Below are 6,531 nucleotides of genomic sequence, written 5' to 3'. Positions count from 1 at the left end.
AGATAGCTACCAATAATCCAGAAGATCTCTAATTGGCTAGAATGTACTCAATCATACAGCCAACCAGCATCTCATTACGAAAGGTGCTCCTGGGAGTTGTAGTCTCATTTTAAGATACTTCTCTACTTTTATGCTCATGTTGTTTTACTCTGCAGCACTAGAGATTTGTTTCAAGTGCATTACAAATAAAATGTATTATCATTATTATTTATTTATTTTTGTTGTTATTGTTATTACATAACATAAAGGACTACGCAGCGACCATGTTGTCACCAGCCCATGATGATCTCCATGTCACCTGTGTAGCTGACTGTCATTGTGGTAACGTCTAAAATATAGTCTGGACTGCCTGAAAAATAGAAGATATAGGAGGACTGAGTGTGCATTTACAGCACCTTTCTCCTAAAACACAAAAGACTCTTTCGGGTATCAATCAGAATCTGCATGGAGGGTCCATTATTGGGGGGGGGGCGGGTCCGTTACTGGGGGAGTCCATTACTGGACCTTGGAGGGTTGTTTATTTGCCACACAGCAATTACACACAACACACATGTTAGTGAGAGGACACACAACACAACTCACAAGCACATCTTTTCTTTTTTACAGTTTTTTTTCGGTGGAATTTATTCTCTCTACATTTCTTCCATCCAAGCTGTCCTCCTCCAGGGCAGCGAGGAGCAGTGGGCAGCCTCATCAGTGGTGCCCGGGGACCAAGTCCAAGTGTTCAGTTTAAGTCCTGGTCAGGGACAGGACTGAAGAGCATCCTGGTTTGTTTATGGGTGAAATATTACCTGTGGAACAGGTAAATGTCACTGTGTACACACTATTGACACAAATCCATAGGATAAAAAATGGAATTAAGTTAAAACTGCAGTCGAGAGTATACCACCTGAATCACAATTGCATCCTCGACATGTATCTGCTCAAGCAGCAGGGTAAGCCTTGACAATTGTAAGCACTGGTCCAGGAAGCATTCGTTTCTCTTGTTACACAGTTACAAACCTAAAACCAGTATTATCCTAGAAACTGTTATTGAGTTATTTAAGACACTTAAAGTGTTTGTTTTTTTCAATTTAAAACAAGGTAAGCCTACATATTTTGTTTTCCACAGAATATCCCACCATGCTTCAATACCCTTCTTCAGAATCTCATCATGATTTGATTTCCAGCACACAATGGTGCAACTGATTTTAATTGCGTCAATGGAAGTGTGTCCAAGTTTCAGGTTTCAAGTTTATTATCATGTTGGCTACTTGATACTTGATGGGTACTAGCTTCAGAGCCAACTCAACCTTGTATAAGATAACACAAAAAAAACACCAAGAGCCTCTTTTGAAATATTGTGAAACACACTAGCAACAGATTGAGTACACAAACCTAACTGGAACCCAAGACTGCAATTTCATGTTTGACACATAATAAAAGTTTCCATAAGAAATAATTTCATCATCCACAGCCACCTCTTTCTATCTGCCTACCCTGCTGTCTGCAAAACCCTGTGACTCATTTCCAGTTTCTAACAGTTCAACATTCACATCAGCTCACAAATCCAGTTCACAAGTTAAACACGTTATTCCTCTCAGGATTCAAGACATATTAGTATGTCACACACTTTAATAAAATGAATTAATAAAATATGTATGTTAGACAGCTGCACCCTTGAAGAATACATGTAAGGTTCCCTGGTTTGTATAGCTGTTTTTTATAGTTGCCCTTTTGTGTAGTGTGTTGTGGGCATATTCGTTTTATCAATAGTGACATTTTGATGACATCAGTATTAATGCCGCAGTAGAGCACTCTAACCCAGATATGCTTATGAAATACTTGCTTAAGTACACGTCACATCTTTACTCAACACAAACGTGTGGCCTCAGTCTCACCCATGAAATGCACTGCAAAAGCTCATTTAGCCTATCACCTAAAGCCTACTACAGTATGTTGTGTAATTTTCATCAACTATGTTTGTAATTTAAAGAAGAGGAACATATTAAATTCTCCAACCCCTGACGGGGAGGCAGTTCTGGGCAGCTCAGAGTATAGCTGTCAGCTCATGTTAGCTTCAAAAAGTCAGTCCCACAGCTGTAGCAGCCCCTGGGACACGCTAAGGAAATCCCCCATATGCCCTGTATTCATGACTGACAGCGGTCTGATAGGCTACTGTGAAATTGCCAGGGGCTGTTCTGCAGTTGGTCTACAACTGAATACAGCTGCAGATGTGCCCCACCTTTCTGCGCCGAGGGAAAAAACTGTACACAGCAGTCTTTGACTCATGAATGACAAGTCATCTCAATTCTTTCACTGCAGGTGCATCTTTTCAAGTCCCTTGAGCGTAGTAGTTTTGGTCAGTTAATTGTTCCCTTCACACTTAATATTCTTCTTATCCCACTTCATTGTAGGCATCAAACTTGAAAACTTGACTCCTCCATTGAAATAATGTAAGTCTGTACATGTTAAGACACAGTATCCAGGGCCGTCCAGATGGTAGAAAAACCTCTGTACTTATCATGCAGACAGTATGCAAATGTATGAATGTGTTTCAAATATGATAAAGATGTGAATTGTCAAAACTGAGACCTTTAAAAACCGATGGGAGAGCTCAGGTTAATGGTTAATTTTCTCATCCACATAGTCTCAGCTGAGTGTTTGCTCTTCCACGTTTCAGCAGAGTGTTTGTTCTTTGGATCCCTACTCTGGGATCTAGTGACTACAGGTAATTGTCAAATGGCATGCTTCAAACACATGCTGTTTGCTGGCTGGCTGGGTCACAGCTGGCAGAGGATTTCCTTGAACACTGATATGATGTGTTGAGATTTCATTGGTTCTGAGTGAGTAGGCATGGCGTTGCCACAGTGACTCACCATGTCATGTCTGTGGGTGGAGGCTGCAGACCAGAGGCTGGAGTTGGCAACACATTATAGAAAATCATAGAGTAGCCTATCAACAGTACTGTATATTCCTTCCATGGGTGAGTTGTTTGAGTGATCATAATCCATTTCTTTGTTCATCATAACAGCTCTTTGAATTCTCTCTTGACTTAAAGGATAAGTTCACTATTTTGGACTTTAGGGCCTATTCTCTGTTTGTTTTACACAAACCTGACCCTTAGAGACCATAATTTCTGGTAAGATTACACCCTCCTGTTTCAGAAAAGCACATTTACTGTACTTTTTCCAATGTCTTGACTACCCCATTGACTTCCATTGTAGCCCAGTGTGAGCATGCAGAACTGTAGCTAGCTCAATATTGAGGCGATCATGGAAATGATACGTCTCTACGTGTCACATTCATGTAAAACAGACTGAGAATAGGGCCTAAAGTCCAAAATAGTGAACTTATCCTGTAAAGGGGCATTACACGGTTTGTGATTTCCTGTTAGACTGAAAATGCCATCAACAAAAAGGCCCCTCCCTTCAAAGCCACTCCTCCAAACTGGGGGAAAACGAATGACACTAGCTAGGTCAGTTGACTGAGAGCTAGGACATCCAATCATTTCAAGTTGGCAACTCAAAATGATTGGACGTGTTTACTGTATTAGTCCTGGGACTTCCACAGATTACAGATTTATTTCATTTTAGTGTCAGAGCACTTTATTTATTGCTGTCAGGATGTAATGAGAATTGCCAAAAATATAACAAAAAGTGCTTCTGCAGCCAAACCGCATACTGCACCTTTAATTTTCTGTATGTCAATATGGCATTTCAAGTCACTCTCCTGGGTGCTGACAGGGTGAACGTGTTCTTTACAAGGTTAGCCTGTGGGGAAGTCGGTTTGTGTGTCAGAAAGTCAGTCTGTGTTTGCTGCCCTCACATCAGTGCAAGGTTTGCTTAGAAAGTCTCACAGCTCCTTACTCTGGAAGACACACTCACAGTGTGCGCATACATACTGTACTTCACATGAGATTCATACTGGGAAGACGCACACACGTACTCTCACACATATACACACATAGGGGTGTGCCGGGAGCCCACTATTTGTATGTATTTGACAGCTAATTATTCGGATTCGGAAGCGGGCGGGGCTTAAACCGGAAGTCGGTTCAAAACGGTTTTAATATGAATTGGCATTGTAATTGCTGTGCTTTCAACACATCAGAATTGCTGTTTATATATATATATATTATTATTATTATTATCATTAATTATGAAGTATAATTCCTCCTCCTTATCATCCTGTATGTTTTTATTTTAACAAACTATGAAGTGTCAGAACCCCACCACCACCCTTAACTGGGGGACATTCTACATTTAGTTAGAAACTGAAAAACATTTTTCTAAATCAAAATATAAGTCCTCATAGCAACTTTGCTAGAACAGCTATAGTAGCCCTATTTCTCCCGTCATAATATATTATCTACAACCATGTGACACAGGAAACGTGGTGTACTAGTAATGGTTTTCACAAACCCAGCAATAGACATGTATTACTATCAATATAATTAAAAAGATAAACATTTTACACTCAAACCAATAAACTAAACTCTAAATTAATACATGCCTATGTTGTAGGGTTTGTGTTAGTTTGGACCGGTTGCATTTTAGCTGCGGAAAGTGAGGACGGGCTCGGTCAAATTGATTAACTTATTGGGTGGAAAAGTGGTTAAAAAGCCTTTAATCCATATGTAGGCTACAATAAAAACCGAAACATGTTGGTGTTTTAATTGTAGGCCTATATAGCCCGATGGATTAAAGGCTTTTTAAACACTGTGTGCTTGTTAACCCAGAAATAACTCAGAAAGTTGTCAGGAGTCCGTAATCCAAAGTTTCTGCTTTCTATTTCCTTTTCCAAACAAATCGGAGGGGTCATATCATGTCACTGCTTCAGCACAACCATTAAACACAAATTATATAGGTCTATTCAAATTAGGATCATGTGTGAGCCACTACAATAAAGCGTAGGCCTAAATGGTTCAAAAAAGCGTTCGCCTCTAGAACGCACTCTATGGACGAAAAGAACATACAAATGTTCAATAAACAATATTCCAACAACCCAAATATCCAATTTATAAGCTACATATTCAACCACTCATGCATTTGCACAGCAAATATGACATAAAGCCAAATTAAATGTAGCCTAGGCTAATAAGCCGAGGAAAATGACTAGGCCTAATTGTAGGCCTAAAGCCTACTCAAGTTTGAACAGTGCTTAAACCATGGGTAAGTAGGGTATTGTAGTGAAATTATTGTTATTATTTAAAAAAAAAAATCTGTTTAAATAGTTTATTATTGTTATATCACATATAAGGACTTTGATTATAGCCTATCCTAGGCCTACACTAGACTACTCTGTTGTGCTGAAAACTGAACGGCATGGATCAAACATTTGATCAGTTGTGTTTCAGTTGTTAAAATATACTTTCATAATTATTTCATATTTCAAAATCGCCGTACATTGTATAGGCTAGTGAGAGGCTGAGCATGCGTAGCTGAAATAGCTAGTGTTAGCTAGATATAGGTAGCCTACTACACTGAGCTAACAAGCTAGCTACCGGATCCTCTGCTCAAACAAACGCTACAGTTCACATAGGCTATTGCAGCAGGTAGGCTACGACAAGAAAACAAAATCCAATAACTGTCTCAATAAACCAGTTAACTAGGGACAAAAGCCCTCGGTGCTGCTTACGTTCGTTGCCTGCCTGCCTACTATCAGCGCGCTCCAAACTTTCTCTCCCTCTCTGCGTTGTCTAGAGTGTAGACAGACAGCAGGTGCGAGATGGCAAGCGTGTGCGCCTCCGTCTCTCTCTCTCCCTCGTCGTGTCATATCAACAAGCAGACAGAACGTGCGCGTATCGCTCGCTCATACAGTATTTGACTGTTCCCCCCCCTCCCAATTTTTTTTTTTTTTACAATATTCGTACAAATTTACTATTCGGGAAAAAGCTAATATTTGTACTCATCTGAATACCGTATTCGTATTCGGGCACACCCATAATGGATAGATGACCCTGTTTGACAGCACATCTCGCCATGACCTTAATGAGGCTGAGTGTCTTTAGTAGGCTAAACACTCATGACCGGAGGTAGCCTACGGAACAGTTTGAGGAGACTGTTTAAAAACCAGAGATCTGTTCAGAAGGTAGGTAGAGACCGTAACATTCGGCAAAGCACAAGAGGACCTAGACCTGGTCCAGGGCGATATCTATACGGATATCGCCCTGGACCAGGTCTAAAGAGGACCAGACCATAAACATTAAAAATCCCATTCACAACAAGTAGAAATATGTTACTAGCTTGAGCAGTGCATGATGAACAGTTTGTTTAGCAGGGGGTTGCTAAATTACACTCACCAAGCACAATACGTGGAGTTTGCTTAGGTGGCGGTGATTCCCAAGAGCACTCCGGCATTTCCTCTTAGCTCACCTTAATACTACTGTCTCAGGTAAGGATCAATGATGGCCGATGACTTCAACAGTCACATACATGCGCACGCACGCACGCACAAACAGCAACTGTAGCAGTCAAACTCACTGAAAATACCAAATATCCTGTCAGCAAATCTACTTGGCAGTGTACTTGATAAAGGCCTATATTTAGT

Source organism: Borostomias antarcticus, assembly GCF_949987555.1.
Source record: "Borostomias antarcticus genome assembly, chromosome: 2".
Taxonomy (NCBI): domain Eukaryota; kingdom Metazoa; phylum Chordata; class Actinopteri; order Stomiiformes; family Stomiidae; genus Borostomias; species Borostomias antarcticus.
The sequence above is the reverse complement of the archived record's forward strand: the minus strand, read 5'-3'. Positions refer to the sequence as shown.